Below are 15,829 nucleotides of genomic sequence, written 5' to 3'. Positions count from 1 at the left end.
CTGTTTTATTGTCGCATAATTTTAGTGCGATGAATCGATAAAAAAATATTTGTTGATGGTTGGTACTTTAGTTAGGCGTATAATCCACTACTGCAACTATTGGTACACCTCAACTATAGGAGCACCCACCCTACCGATTACGCATTTCACACAACAAGAAACCAAAAAAAGGAAGGAAGAGAGCCGATTGCTAAAAACAACGACTTCGAGCTAAATTTATAAAAAGATTTATGTAATTCTGCTGACAGTTTCTAGCCAGGGATAAATTTATTCTCATTTTGGAATACGCTTTTTCTAAATGTTGTTCTAGCTGCATTAACGGCGTTCATAACACACGTAACGAAACATGCTCTTCTCGTGAAACTATTTCGTTGTTCGTGGTACTCGTATAGAGAGGGCATACTATAGCGCCACCATCAAATCAGTGGTACATATATGAAACAAACAATATCTGTCAAGTTGTCCCTGGGTTGGTTGCATTGAGAAGTATATGTGGAATTCTTAAAACCTTCACATCTGAAGTCTTTCTTCGGGGACATGACAAAGTAAACACCAAAGGGGCGCAAAACTGAGACTCCACCAAGGGCGTCAGTAGGTTACGCTACGGCCCTACTTATATTGGGGATTTGTTTAGTAACGAATATATTTTTTCAAGGATCTTTCAAATATTAAGGGTTAAGTTGTCGCTCTTGCAATTCGATAGAACATTTATTTACTTAAAACACTGGTGTACCTGGTATTTATTATATGTATATATGTGGGAGTCGGTGGTTTCAATGGCGCGGGTGAGGGCGTCGCTAAATAGCCGTTTTAGTAGAACAGTGAACTTGCTGGAAAGCAAATCCAAACTCGCCCAATAACCAATGTATATAATAAATATATGCAGTAGGATGAGAATTCAACACCAACGCTGTATCGCAGAAAGTTTACGAAATGTTGGAAAACCTTCGTTTGAGATACTAAAACCAATTTTTATCTGTAAGATCCTGTGGGCATCTATTTATATATCTTCTTGGAAAGGTTAAAAAAGAAAAAAAAAGCAATACGTGAAAGTTTCTCTTTCGCACGAGTTCGATGGTGAAGAAGGTGTAACCGATTTTCAAGGAAAACTTACTTTAGTGTTTATCCCACCCACAAAATAAAACACACGACGAATATGTGATTGAACCGCACATGCTATGCAAAGGCTTTTATTTTCGGTTAGCTTCTAACACGACCCAGAACTATACCAGACATCTTCAGGTGACTGTTTAATTTGATTTTTCTGTTGTTCAACCACACGTAAGCTGTGTGTTGTGTACAATAAGCTTTAATTTGATCGGCTCTTTTATCATGCTTTTTCCGCCCTCTCGCCCATCCATGCAAAAGTATTTGCATGTAATTTGCTTCTACTGTCCCAAACCATAAGCTCGACGGCATTTGCATACTTGGGCTCAAGAGGGTTTCTATATTTCTTTGATCCCCGCCAGCCAGTCAGTAGCTTACGATATACCATTGGAAAGCTGCCCTATTGTGTGGGCGATTGCCGCGCCAAAAATAGAAGCAGAAAGCAGTTCGAAGCAGATTTAGTCGAGGAAAGTGACAAAAATTGATTCAGATTTTCGCTTTCATCTAATATCAACACCCGCTTCGAAGCACTATTGCTTCTACTCTTGATCCTGCCGATGATGATGGTGATGATGATGATGGCCTCGATTCGCGGCATCTGCCTGCGCTCCTAGCGCCGAGCGAGAAACTAAAACACGAACAACAGCGTGAAGTGCCCCCGAGCACAAGAGCAAAAACAGGCCGTGAGCATATAGAGCTGAATAAATCCTCATGCACTTCCTGGCCACAAATGCGCCGGAATGGACGACCGACACCCATACAGGTTGGCTGTTTCAACCCTCCCCATCATCGTCAGTAAAGGGTAACTCTTTTCTCCCGTTCAACCAGGGAGTGCTCTACTGGTTGGGCCTACTGTCGAGGTGCCGCTTTCGTACCTAATATTCGGTCGGTGGTGATACTGAAAATCAATACACTAAGAGCACTCACCAGTCACAAGTTCCGATGCACACACGGGCGTATACTACTACTTGGTGAAAGAGCAAGTGTTTTTTCTTCTATCTGAATCTAAATAAAAAATAGGGTCATGCTGGGTTATATATTTTGTCCTGAGTTTCTTACCGCAAACTGAATATGTTTTTTTAAATGTCGCGCATCCCATTTATTTGGTCTTAGTATGAATTCTATGGCGATAAAAATACGTATTTTACATATATCATATGTTCCTAAATCTACAAAACGTTATATCTCGCTATGCTTAAAGTGTATCACTCGAGTCAGTAGAAAAGTTCCTGTGTAATTGGATGATATGAATCTTCCATCCTAGTATCCTAGATACTACCTTCTCATCATGTCAAGTGAAACAAAAAGCTTTCAACCTGTCAAAGGAAATTATTTGCCGTACATTCAGTTTTCTGGAACACCTTATGCAAGCACACACACGTATTCGTAGCTCCATGATATTCTAGACCTTGTGTGCACCGCAGATATTCAGGAAGCTTTTAATCAGCATCATCTTGTCCCGCCATCGTATCTATTCGATCTCCATGGAAAACATCTCATACTGTTAGCCAATATTGGGATAAAAAAGTTTTGACCTAACTCCTCTGAACAGACGGCTTGTCTGTATGTGTATGGGATGTTTATACACAGCACACGATTCGACCCCTGCTGTTTTTTTTCAATTGGAAGCAACTTCATTCCCGCCTGTTAGTTATGCAATTAGCTTAATTGATACGGTGGGACTAAATGATTAGTTTGGGTGGGTTGTGATGGGAGGTCCTCATTCGCGGTACATGTTGTAATCAGTTTGGCAATTACAAAGAAATGTAGGAAGTTTTGTCTTTTTCCGTTTTGTTGCTTGGCGTGTTTTTGAACATTTTGTACCTTTTGGCAGGGAAAATGTGAAGAAGAAATCGATAAATTAAGATAGTAAAGAATAAAGAGTAAAGAGTAAAGAGTAAAGAGTAAAGAGTAAAGAGTAAAGAGTAAAGAGTAAAGAGTAAAGAGTAAAGAGTAAAGAGTAAAGAGTAAAGAGTAAAGAGTAAAGAGTAAAGAGTAAAGAGTAAAGAGTAAAGAGTAAAGAGTAAAGAGTAAAGAGTAAAGAGTAAAGAGTAAAGAGTAAAGAGTAAAGAGTAAAGAGTAAAGAGTAAAGAGTAAAGAGTAAAGAGTAAAGAGTAAAGAGTAAAGAGTAAAGAGTAAAGAGTAAAGAGTAAAGAGTAAAGAGTAAAGAGTAAAGAGTAAAGAGTAAAGAGTAAAGAGTAAAGAGTAAAGAGTAAAGAGTAAAGAGTAAAGAGTAAAGAGTAAAGAGTAAAGAGTAAAGAGTAAAGAGTAAAGAGTAAAGAGTAAAGAGTAAAGAGTAAAGAGTAAAGAGTAAAGAGTAAAGAGTAAAGAGTAAAGAGTAAAGAGTAAAGAGTAAAGAGTAAAGAGTAAAGAGTAAAGAGTAAAGAGTAAAGAGTAAAGAGTAAAGAGTAAAGAGTAAAGAGTAAAGAGTAAAGAGTAAAGAGTAAAGAGTAAAGAGTAAAGAGTAAAGAGTAAAGAGTAAAGAGTAAAGAGTAAAGAGTAAAGAGTAAAGAGTAAAGAGTAAAGAGTAAAGAGTAAAGAGTAAAGAGTAAAGAGTAAAGAGTAAAGAGTAAAGAGTAAAGAGTAAAGAGTAAAGAGTAAAGAGTAAAGAGTAAAGAGTAAAGAGTAAAGAGTAAAGAGTAAAGAGTAAAGAGTAAAGAGTAAAGAGTAAAGAGTAAAGAGTAAAGAGTAAAGAGTAAAGAGTAAAGAGTAAAGAGTAAAGAGTAAAGAGTAAAGAGTAAAGAGTAAAGAGTAAAGAGTAAAGAGTAAAGAGTAAAGAGTAAAGAGTAAAGAGTAAAGAGTAAAGAGTAAAGAGTAAAGAGTAAAGAGTAAAGAGTAAAGAGTAAAGAGTAAAGAGTAAAGAGTAAAGAGTAAAGAGTAAAGAGTAAAGAGTAAAGAGTAAAGAGTAAAGAGTAAAGAGTAAAGAGTAAAGAGTAAAGAGTAAAGAGTAAAGAGTAAAGAGTAAAGAGTAAAGAGTAAAGAGTAAAGAGTAAAGAGTAAAGAGTAAAGAGTAAAGAGTAAAGAGTAAAGAGTAAAGAGTAAAGAGTAAAGAGTAAAGAGTAAAGAGTAAAGAGTAAAGAGTAAAGAGTAAAGAGTAAAGAGTAAAGAGTAAAGAGTAAAGAGTAAAGAGTAAAGAGTAAAGAGTAAAGAGTAAAGAGTAAAGAGTAAAGAGTAAAGAGTAAAGAGTAAAGAGTAAAGAGTAAAGAGTAAAGAGTAAAGAGTAAAGAGTAAAGAGTAAAGAGTAAAGAGTAAAGAGTAAAGAGTAAAGAGTAAAGAGTAAAGAGTAAAGAGTAAAGAGTAAAGAGTAAAGAGTAAAGAGTAAAGAGTAAAGAGTAAAGAGTAAAGAGTAAAGAGTAAAGAGTAAAGAGTAAAGAGTAAAGAGTAAAGAGTAAAGAGTAAAGAGTAAAGAGTAAAGAGTAAAGAGTAAAGAGTAAAGAGTAAAGAGTAAAGAGTAAAGAGTAAAGAGTAAAGAGTAAAGAGTAAAGAGTAAAGAGTAAAGAGTAAAGAGTAAAGAGTAAAGAGTAAAGAGTAAAGAGTAAAGAGTAAAGAGTAAAGAGTAAAGAGTAAAGAGTAAAGAGTAAAGAGTAAAGAGTAAAGAGTAAAGAGTAAAGAGTAAAGAGTAAAGAGTAAAGAGTAAAGAGTAAAGAGTAAAGAGTAAAGAGTAAAGAGTAAAGAGTAAAGAGTAAAGAGTAAAGAGTAAAGAGTAAAGAGTAAAGAGTAAAGAGTAAAGAGTAAAGAGTAAAGAGTAAAGAGTAAAGAGTAAAGAGTAAAGAGTAAAGAGTAAAGAGTAAAGAGTAAAGAGTAAAGAGTAAAGAGTAAAGAGTAAAGAGTAAAGAGTAAAGAGTAAAGAGTAAAGAGTAAAGAGTAAAGAGTAAAGAGTAAAGAGTAAAGAGTAAAGAGTAAAGAGTAAAGAGTAAAGAGTAAAGAGTAAAGAGTAAAGAGTAAAGAGTAAAGAGTAAAGAGTAAAGAGTAAAGAGTAAAGAGTAAAGAGTAAAGAGTAAAGAGTAAAGAGTAAAGAGTAAAGAGTAAAGAGTAAAGAGTAAAGAGTAAAGAGTAAAGAGTAAAGAGTAAAGAGTAAAGAGTAAAGAGTACGGTCCGTGGTCAAATTCAAGGTCAAAACATTTTAACTAAACTATATACATTGCAATTTGATTACTTTTACATGTTATTGCACGCGACATAGAAAGGAAATAAAATGATTTGGGTTTTACAAATAAGTTTCACATAGCCACCCTGCATATAGTTAAAATTAAATTATCGTTTTCGAAACCATACATCAAGCATCCTCGACGAAGAATTTTCCAGTCCACCGTTTTTCCGTGAAATCATGTCGCATAGTCATTCTCAGTTCAGAGATACTATGTATCACTGCTAGGATAAGTAAACGCCTATCAGTTTTTATTCCTGTACCAAAGTTGACCATTCACTAAGCCCAAACTCGTAACCGCATTATTGGTTTTGTCTCAAGGGCGAACACGAGCTATCGGCAAGGAAAAGAAAATTTGTCTCCATTGCTATTGCAAGTGTGTGCGCGTCTTTAGGGTTTTATTATCCTTTATTGCTTTGATATTGTTTGGTTGTTCAAGGGGGTCGTTGGTTGCCGATAAACTGTCTTCGAAGATGGATTGAATTGGTAAGGTGGGCGGAAATGTTGTTCGAAGTTGGAAATAGTCTCTAGTCGGTGAACAGCAACCGTAAATTACTGCAAGGATGAACGAATAACTTTGTAGAATGATTTACAAGTTTGATGGTCAGCCAAAAGAAATTCTACGCAACGCAAAAAAAAGATAAAAAGTTTCCCTGCGAATTCAAACTAACATGGAATTTACACAGTTTGATGACATTAAGTTCGGCAATAATCATTTATCAGACGATGGTTCCCTCGATGTATATTATGCGCAATTTTATTTTCATTGATTCAAATAAAGTTTCATACTTTCTCCGAATGGAATGCAGTTTTGAGAATCGTTGCGATGTCACTTGAATACCCCTGATGTCTCGGTGGCTTGGAATGGTTTTACAGCGTATGATAAAAGCTTCCAACAAGGTTTCGAAAACCGTTTCAAGAATCCCACGCAGCAGTTCATTGGCAAGTTCATTGGTAAGTTTTGTCTGTCGTTTTTTAGTTTCCCAGGGTAAACTATCTTCATTGCATACAGTTTCGTCATACTTTAACCTTCCCATTGGAATTGGATTGCAATTGGAGGCATCAATAGGAATAAAACATCCTACTTCGTCATCGATGCTCTAACGTAGCAATGGTAAATTGTAGTCACCTAAAACTACCACCCTATCGTTGGTACCAATTTGATCATATAGTTGATTGATATAGGCAGCATGTTGTTCATACAAAGCGAGTTCAGAATTAGGTGGTCAGTATATCTTCTGACCTAGCACAAAACAGAAGCAAAAAAAATCGCTATAGGCATCAGTGACCACCGATTTCTCAATCTTACGTCAGTTTCAGCTACTATACTACTATTAAAAATGTACAGAGCAAACATCCATCTCAAGCTAATGAATTGTGTAAAATCAAATAGATTATTCAAAGGTAAAGGTTTGACTGAATCGACAGCTTATACCGCTAGTTTGGAATATACTGGTATGGCAGCGAAAGTTTTTCAACGGTATTTCATTCAATTATTTATACAAGTATTTTATACATATTTTCTCGAATATGGAAGTGCGTTCTATGTAACAACAGCACTCATTCAAAAGGAAATCTGAGCTGAATAATGCCGCGGGTAGTAACAAGCACCAGCTAAAACAACGGTCGAGCCCAGTACCACTAAACCAACCGTCATTACCAACAGCGAAGTAACAACGATTACACCAAATGCCTCCAAACCAACAACCAACACAATCTCTAAAGAATCAAATGCCGATGGAAATGAATTTACAACAACGAGCCGTAAATACAAGAAAAAATATGAACATACGACCGTGAGCATCATGAATGCAGTACCGATGACGACATGAACGTGAGCAAAAACGCGAGACAGGACTGGACTGAATAACCTCCAAGGTGCGGTAGACAACTAGCTAGGTAGCTAATATTTCACCGCCAAGAAAGAGGATGTCAACAAGCAAGCTGCGGCAACAAGACCCGATATGCAGGGATTTTGAAAGTTAATTCTAATTTTTACATAGTATAAAAATCATAAAAATTCCACGGCTCAGTTATGCTAACACATTCAGCCGTGTGAATTAAACAAGAAGGAAAAAAAATATGCTAAAACAACAAGCTTTGCTGCCTACACGCATCATTGAGTAGCAATTACGTCAAGAAACGGATGAAAGAATTAATTGCAGAAGGTATGGCAGAAATATGATCTGCGATGATCTAAATTTGATGAATATCAGTGAAATTTTCGGTTTGCAAATGAGATTTAAAAATAACAAAAAAAGTTATAGTTTTCAAATTGAGATGTATCATAGAAGCGATTTGAAAAAAATACCAGTCGCTAAGATTCAAAAAGTGACCGCTGACGAACGCAGCCATGCCAAACACAATACATCTACACGGCAGTGATCGTAATTTTTTCACCACGCGCTTGCACCTCATTTAGTTTTTCGATCAAACCAAACCCGCCATCGCGATCGTCGTCGTAACGGGGAAAAAGTCGATGGACTGGGCTCCGGTTCAAGACTTGAATGAATAGAACACATTCATACAGCCACTCCACCAGTTTGATCGCAGGCAGCAGTGGGCTATATTTTAGACTCTCTTTCTCCAATGGAGTGCAAATCGACGATCCGCATCATGGCTCACTGCGACGACCAAAAAGTAAGGTCATAACAACTCGAACCGTGATCAGGGTGAAAGGTGTGTAGTGCGAGCTTTCAACCGTTTTCCCGTATGTTACTTCGCTGGAGTGACGGTTTGTACTTTTTAGAAAGGACAAGCAGTAGAATAGTGTAACAACTGATTGAAGTGTATGATAGATAGTGTGTGAAGTTAACGAAAGTGATCTTTATTGCGTTTCAAAGCTCGAGAAGGTGCCCCAACAAACCTGTTGCTGTTTCCCGTTTATGCTGTATGTGGTAGGATGTGTATTGTGTTTCTGTACCTACATTAAAGAGAGTACGCACCAGTCGTTGAAGTCGCTACCTGCTTGCACCCGATCTTCATTGAGTGGTTTTGGTGCTGTTCTTCATGTGTGGTTCTTCTTTCACATATATTTTTTATCGTCACCTCGAACCAGCATAAAAATACAACACCAACACTCAGTCAGTCATCGGTCGCCCATCATAATCCACCACTACCATTCAAATTGAGGCGCACGAATTGTTTCAATCTATCTCGGTTTTAGATGTGGGGAGAAATGATGATTAAGGAAACCTGTTATAAGCATCAACTCCAGGAATATCTCTAGCTCAGCTAATTAACTCTTTTTTTCGTTTGGCTTGTCCGTGTAAATTAGCGGTAGAGTTTTCAGCATAGACTTTCAAAAGTGTGCGTGTGCGTTATTTAGCTACACAAAAATTTCGCCAATTTTGGTTGCCATCTTTCCCCACGGGAAGTGAGTGCAATCGAATGGGATTAGTGGATCAAGACACCGACAGCAAACCCGCTCAATGTTTTGTGGTCTGAAAATTTCGAACAAAGTTGTGAAGAAAGCAGAAACCTGGAGCGATTTTGATAGCGAAAAATTATATTGCTTGTGTATGTTATGAACCTTAAAGGCCACAACTATCGGAATGAATCGTACGGTTTTAGGTGACCTGAGTTGTGCTTTCGATGCTCATGACTTGCTTAGATTCACAAAAAACGCATTGTGAACACAACAGGTGCGTGTCATTGGATATTGTACGATGGAAGAGTAAATATACAGTACAAGCGATCCAGTGTTTTTTTACAGCTATTGACCAAGTTTTTTGACCTTAGCAGGCGCTCGGGTAATCAGTGAAACAAGCCGGTGAGTGTGCTTTGCTTTTAGAACGCCAGATATACACACATGCGTGTTGACTAGCTGATGCGGATCAAAGCGTCATTTGCGTGAATGTTGAACAGTGGATGAAGCTAAATGAAACAGTGAAAATAATAAAAAAAAATTCTACGAAGTAAGGTACATTGTCATTTTGGAAACGGGTGCGTGCCATATTGGACTAGTGTTCGTTTCTCAAAAGAAAAAAAAACGTTATATACACCTAGCTGAGCAAGGAGGACTGGCAGCAGGTGATGGATCGTCGCTTGCAATGAAAAGCTTTTGCCACCGCCACACGGCACGTCAAACTACATTGAGAATCAGCACAATGATGGGAACAATTCGCATCGAAGTCTACTAAGCGTGGTAAGTTTTTTGAGCCAACAATGTTTGGTCGCTGTGTTCGGTACTGTTTTTTTTTTTTTTTTTGGTTTCACCGTCTACTTTGATCGCCTTATTGTGATCAAGTCGATAAATCGCGACATAAGGACAATTAAAATTATACCTACTGTGATTGGCATACTTCGCGTGAATGCTAATTTTAGCACTCAAAAGTTGCTTAATTGAATGTACTGCTACTTTGAATCTGATTCGTTTCATAGAGTATTACTCATTGATTGTTCAAATCATATCTATCTTTTGCAGTTCATTAAATTGAAGCAATTCATGCAGGAATTTTTATCGTAGTCACAACCAGCTAATCAGAAATAATATTGATGCCCGATAACGGGTTCACCGCCAATTATCATAAACAAAAATAGAGTTCCTCGAGTCGATTCATTGCAAAACTGTAAACGAACAATGGTTTTACTTCACAATATAAAATTTCTTATTCGACTTGTTACCAGTTCTAGAACTAAACTTGGGAAACAGTTACAAGCAATTGGATGATACAAGATTCGAAATGATGAACATTTTTTTTGTTCTTTAGTTCCAGTGAGAGTCCCGGGAATTAAATGTTGTGACTGTTCAATCAATTGTTACTTACTTTTTTCATGCACAGTACAAATTGAGTTTCGCAATTGATACCAATAACAATGTTCATAAAACTAGCCTGTATGGCTAGTAACCACCATTTAAAAATTCGTATTGATCGGCAAATAAGATCTTTTTACATGGTGATGACCACAAAGACAATTTTAATTTAAGTTTAATGGTTGTAGTGGTCCGTTCTTAATGAATTTTCGGGTTTTTTATATATAAAATTTCGATTTGGTTCAACTCAACAACAGACTAACTGCGTCAACCCAAACCATACACAACTCAACAAACGAGCCTGAGATTTTATGCAGACAAATGCAGTGTTTCTTATAGTACATCAGCTGTATTTTTCGTCAATTTATTCCTATAAATTCGTAGAAATTGCACGAAAGTGGAAGACTACCCTGAATTCTGCAGTAGTCGACAGAGTTTCTAATTACTTCTCGGCAATTCTTGCCCTGTCAAATAGACAGATTGAATGAAAAACACCTCTCGGGGGATTTCCGTCAAATTATTAAAGTCTTCTCTGAATACTTCATTAAGTTCTTTGTGTTTTGTAGTCTTCCCCGTCTTTGCAGGCATTTTCCGAAGATTGCGAACAATATTCGTTAGGCTTTTTTGAAGCTCAGGACACTTCATTAAATCCATAGAAGATCGTAGAACTTTACTGAGCTTTATATGATTTACATGAAGTATACAATAGTCTCTTCAAGGCCGTAGAGTTTACATAGAATTGGTAGGGAATTCTATAAGATTCAGTAAGATAGACTCCCCAGAAATATTTAGATTTTCTTTGAAAGTATTAGGGTTTTCTTGACATTAGAAGAATATCCCTGAAGTTAGTTGAGCAACCTTATGTTTCGTAGATTTTAACCGAATTTCGTAAAAACTCACAGCAATTGATTGAAGTTGGTGGTACTTCCCAAGTTTCGAAACAGTTCTTTGATAATTTTAGGAGTTTTCCTGATATTCTAGGACTTCTCCGTAGTTCCAAGTTCGTCCCAAAAATACTAGTTTGAAGTTTGTCAAACAATCCTTGAAATTTATAGCAATGTTTTTTTCAATATTGTGGGATTTGATATTCACAAAACTTTAGTAGAGTTTGTTACACGTTACAGTTTTGGTAACTGTCGCATGTAGAGACATGATTTCAGGATGTTATTCACGATTTTCGTAATTTCTTTTCACGTAATCCTGATATTTTAGTCACAAGTAGTGTTTTATGTTCATGATTACAGGATCATAGGCAAGATTTTTGATATCACGATTTTCGTGGCTTACACACGGGTTATCGTGATATTTTATTTTTGGTGCTCAGATTTCGTTTTCTACCTAAACATCACACACTGATTAAATTAATACCGATGTTCGAGGCCCTCATAGTTTTCTACTGCTTGTACCTATTACTGACTGCTAGTAGCTGGACTTATATGACATTTCATGAAATAGTTCATGGAACAAAAATGATTCCACGAATAATTTGTGAAATAGTTCACGCGAAAATTTCATTACCATGTTACATGAAATTGAAAATGATTAGGGATATTTTCTGAATATCACAAGCACGCAAGAAAGATCGTATATCATGTACTAGGAATCATGAACCAGTTCACAGATCAGATCCATGAATAATATACCTTGATTTTGAAGGCTTTTTCGCAAGCACGAATGGTTTGTCGTGGCTATTGTACGAGGTGTCATGAACCAGTTCACGAAAACATGAAAAGAGTGTATGGATTGTTTAGTTTCTCAAAAGTTTGTTAATTTATTAACAGCTGGTACTCTTTAGATCTTTTGCGCCTGAAACGTAAAAGGAATAAAAAGTACAAGAAATTTTGCAGAAATAATAGCTAACGTCTTTGGAATGGGTACACACACGCGCGAAATATTAATTCACGGGCCTTGAAGGAGATCAAATGTGAATATATTCAAAGGAAGATCGATCAACATCAAAACAACAGCAAAAAATTATGGAAAATCCTAAAGAATTTAATTAAACCTAAACCTGGTTCCACGCAGTCCATCACTTTTAACGGGGTAGAAGAACAATCTGAACGAATAATTGCTGAAAAATTGAACAGTTATTTCGCTACCAGTGTGCAACTGATCAATCAAAGTGTAGAGCTGGTCAGTGGACCTGTAGAAATAACACAGACGATTAATATTAACTGTAGATTTGATGGATTACACCCAATCACTTTCAAACAGTTGAAGGATATTTGTTTTTCTTTGGGAAAATCGGCTGGCATCAATAATGTCAACGCCAAAGTGATACAGGATTGCTTTCATGTCATCGGACACGATGACCTTGTAAATGAATCGCTACAAACTGGGCACGTGCCGACAGTTTGGAAGGAATCGCTTACGATTCCTATTCTGAAAGTTACTGGGACGGATAAAGCCGAAGAGTACTACCCCATTAACATGTTGCACACATCAGAGAAAATTTTAGAATTGGTTGTTAAGGGACTGATGAATTATTTGAATGATTATAATCTGCTAATTCCGGTGCAATCGGGATACCGAGAGGGACACTCTTGCGAAACCGCTTTGAATCTAGTGTTAGCAAAATGGGAGAAAATCGAGGTTAAAGAAACTATTTTTACTGCATGTTTTGATCTGAAACGCGCTTTTGAGACCATTACTTTTGAGAACTTTAAAGCGATTTGGTATCGGAGGGATAGCGCATAAGTTGTATGAAAACTATTTATGTGATAGAACCCATAAAACTAGTTTTAACGATTTTGTATCTAGTCCTCTCGGCAATCCTCTTGGCGTGTCGCAAGGAAGCGTCTTAGGCCCTATTTTATTTATTATGTATATAAATGACAAGTAGCGATTTTATGACTTAAATTTGCTTGCTGACGACACTGTTCTGTTCATTGCAACTAAGGAAGCCGTGGCGCATTTGAACGAAGATTTGCACTCCCTTGCTCGTTGGTTAAAATTTGAACAATTATAGTTAAATGTTGCTAAAACTAAATACATGATTGTCTCTTCTGCTAATACTAGGGCTTGGTGACTCCTTCTGGTATAACCAGATATCGGGTTCAATTCCTGATCAATCCAGGATATTCCCGGAAAGGAATACAACGAATATGTTCAACAAACTAATTGAATCATAAACATATCTCAGGGTAGTATTGACCAAATAATTACGATTTTTTCGTAAACATTTGATACTAGTTATATTAAAATCTTCCACATTAAGAAGCCAATTTGGTAACGAATAAAAATATTAAAGCTATTTACAGAAGAATAATTTCAAGTGTTTCGTATCAATTTTCAATCAATAAGACATCACTCAGGCGGTATTGCAAAAGCTCATTCCAAATTTAAAGATATATCTATATCAAAAAAAAAAAATTATCCTACCTGTACGAAGTGTTGCTATAAACCGGCTGCTCCGCTATATATAATTACTTGAATCGTCATTGTAAAATATAACCATCTTGATGTTTACTGGCTCATCTTTTATATTTCTATTATTTAACTCAAAGACTGGGAAAGTGTAGAATGATTACGGCTTGTTCATTTTATGGGCACGTTGCATCAAACCGCAAGAAGTAAGGTTCCATCTAATCAAAAATGTTCAGTCTATTTATAGAGTTGCTATAAATTCAAATATGCTTTGTCAGCATTCATTGGTATGACATGTTCGTCAATCATAAAGAGTAAATGTTCCGCAATTACTTTAAGGTGGATTAATCACCAGACTTCTAATATGACAAGATGCGATTTAACTTTTTGTAAAATATAAGATCAGAATTCAAAATTTTCCCACTCGTGAGCAGAAATAGGCGGTATTCCACCTAATTCGACCAGCAAAAAAAAGCATGCATGTGATGCCACGTTTTTTGCTGCTCAACTCTTCGTGGAAAGGTAGCATCCGACCTTATCTTTTCACGGTATAATATGAGATGATTTTTGCGACCAAAGCTAATTTGTAGAACTACCACTGCTTCCGTATAAAAATGCATAAATGAGTATTCGTATTTAATTTTAGAATCAAAATACTGTAGAAATGTTGAAAAATAATTGCTATGAATGAATTACTTCTTTTTCTTGCACTTATTTTATCACATGATTTGGAACCGCGAAATTTTCGCGCTTCCATATCGCATTGCATTGTCAGCAACTTTCCGAAATTTCATAATCAACGAAAAGACAAGTCCCTGTCTACTAAGGATAAAAAGAATGGGCGATTAACTGCTTGTCGATGAAATGAGTGCATATTTATTTATTTATTTATTTATTTATTTATTTATAGGCTTTAACCGAAGTGGTCATTCGCCTAAGTGCATATTTCAATCTCTGGAAACCACGATAATACGATGCATTTTATTCGCAAAAGCCTGTTTTTGTTTTCTAGTAAGAGGGGCATTTCAGTTTAACGCTATCGTTATAAACGATAGATACAGTGATCCATTCATTTGAGCATGGTCAGGTCACTGAATTACTTAATTTATATTTTATGTACTGAGATGCGGTTGAAAGTCTACTTTTAGAATATTCCTCTGTAGTTCGATTTCAATCACCGTTTTTATCAAAGATTTACTAGAAGAACTACATTATATTTCTCACATTTAATTCGAACTTAAATTTAATTCGAACTTATCATTTGCGGTTTATTCTCGTCCCACAATTCACATCCGTATCCACCTTCATCGTTTCTCTGTATATACATCCCCCTCAATCCCGCTACACTGACCGTAATTCGCACTGTCTCAACAAACAAACTAGTATGTTAGTATGTGTGAGTTTAAAACACTTCTTCCACTGGTAATAACTTTTCCACATCAAAATCACTGGGATGTGAAATTTAAATCAATTGTTTAACATAAGTCTAACTTTACCACCGATGCTGATGACGAACGATGCGGCGACGGTCGGTGGTTCTCTCGGCACTAAGCCATCCAACCAAGCCAGAAGTATAGAAGAAACAAAGACCGGGGGCATTCAGCCAGACGAACGAACGAAAAACTACCGTAGTTATGTGGTTGGTTATTGTAGTTCGAGAAACCAGTGAAGATACACCACGCGTACTTTTAGCAGTGTCGTTCCAAAGGTTATGTTTTCCTTGTGTTGTCGCGTATCGCGGTTCGAAAACTGATAAACATTAACACAAGGTAGCACCCGAGGCTGATTTGGATACTCACGCGTTTGTTTCGCTCTAGGCTAGGCCTTCCAATCACGTGTTCCCAAGTAATTAGCGGAAAATAATCATCAGCGAATTAATCACAATAAAAACACCCGCACGAACCTGTGAGCATCTCCGAGCTACAATTGTTGGAACTTTCTCAATTATTTTTCACGAGTTGCACCGTTGAGAAACACGTAATGAAACGCCTCGAACGGGGGGTGCGCAAAAGTTAAGTGCTGTTGGCGCTTCACCCGTGGTTTTGAACAAAAATGATCTCAATGTGTGCTTTAGCTTTTCCACCTAAAAAATGGAAATGGATTTCTCAGCTCAGCAACCCATTGTCTGTCTGCCTTTTTCACGGTAACTTTATCGCAATACAAAACAATAACAGTTGCTAGTATTATTGCAATCACGGTAGTGGTGGCTGCGAAACTATCCCACACCACTGGAGATTTTTTTGCTCATAATTTAGTTTTATCACAGTTTAAACCATATCTCGAAGCAAAACAGACGATAATTTGCTACGCGATTTCTTTTAGTTTTTAATTAAGCTCAATAGCCCAAGAACGAACTTTAGCCGGATAGCACACGAGAATAACGCCGCACACGGAACAAACTAATGTGCGGTCGGTCGCGTCTTGTTTTTCATTCAATTCTGCCTATGTTCCTT

The 15,829-nt window shown here is 36.7% G+C and overlaps 1 protein-coding gene across 9 annotated transcripts in view; it reads left to right on the top strand.

Moving 5' to 3' along the window:
• Positions 1 to 15,829, top strand: part of LOC131692760 (uncharacterized) — a 123,302-nt gene that overhangs the window by 90,684 nt on the left and 16,789 nt on the right. For 2 of the 9 annotated variants that reach the window (XM_058980006.1, XM_058980003.1), the window contains exon 1: positions 8,203 to 9,401. The exons of 2 other annotated variants lie outside the window; for them this stretch is intronic. The gene's annotated coding sequence lies outside the window, so the exon portion shown is untranslated. Of the gene's footprint in view, positions 1 to 7,814; positions 8,152 to 8,202; positions 9,402 to 14,970; positions 15,520 to 15,829 lie in introns of those variants that run through there. 5 more of the 9 variants (XM_058980009.1, XM_058980007.1, XM_058980008.1 and 2 more) reach the window with 5 other exon arrangements.

Source organism: Topomyia yanbarensis, chromosome 3 (assembly GCF_030247195.1).
Source record: "Topomyia yanbarensis strain Yona2022 chromosome 3, ASM3024719v1, whole genome shotgun sequence".
In the NCBI taxonomy this organism is placed as follows: domain Eukaryota; kingdom Metazoa; phylum Arthropoda; class Insecta; order Diptera; family Culicidae; genus Topomyia; species Topomyia yanbarensis.
This window is presented reverse-complemented; position numbering and strand designations above follow the sequence as displayed.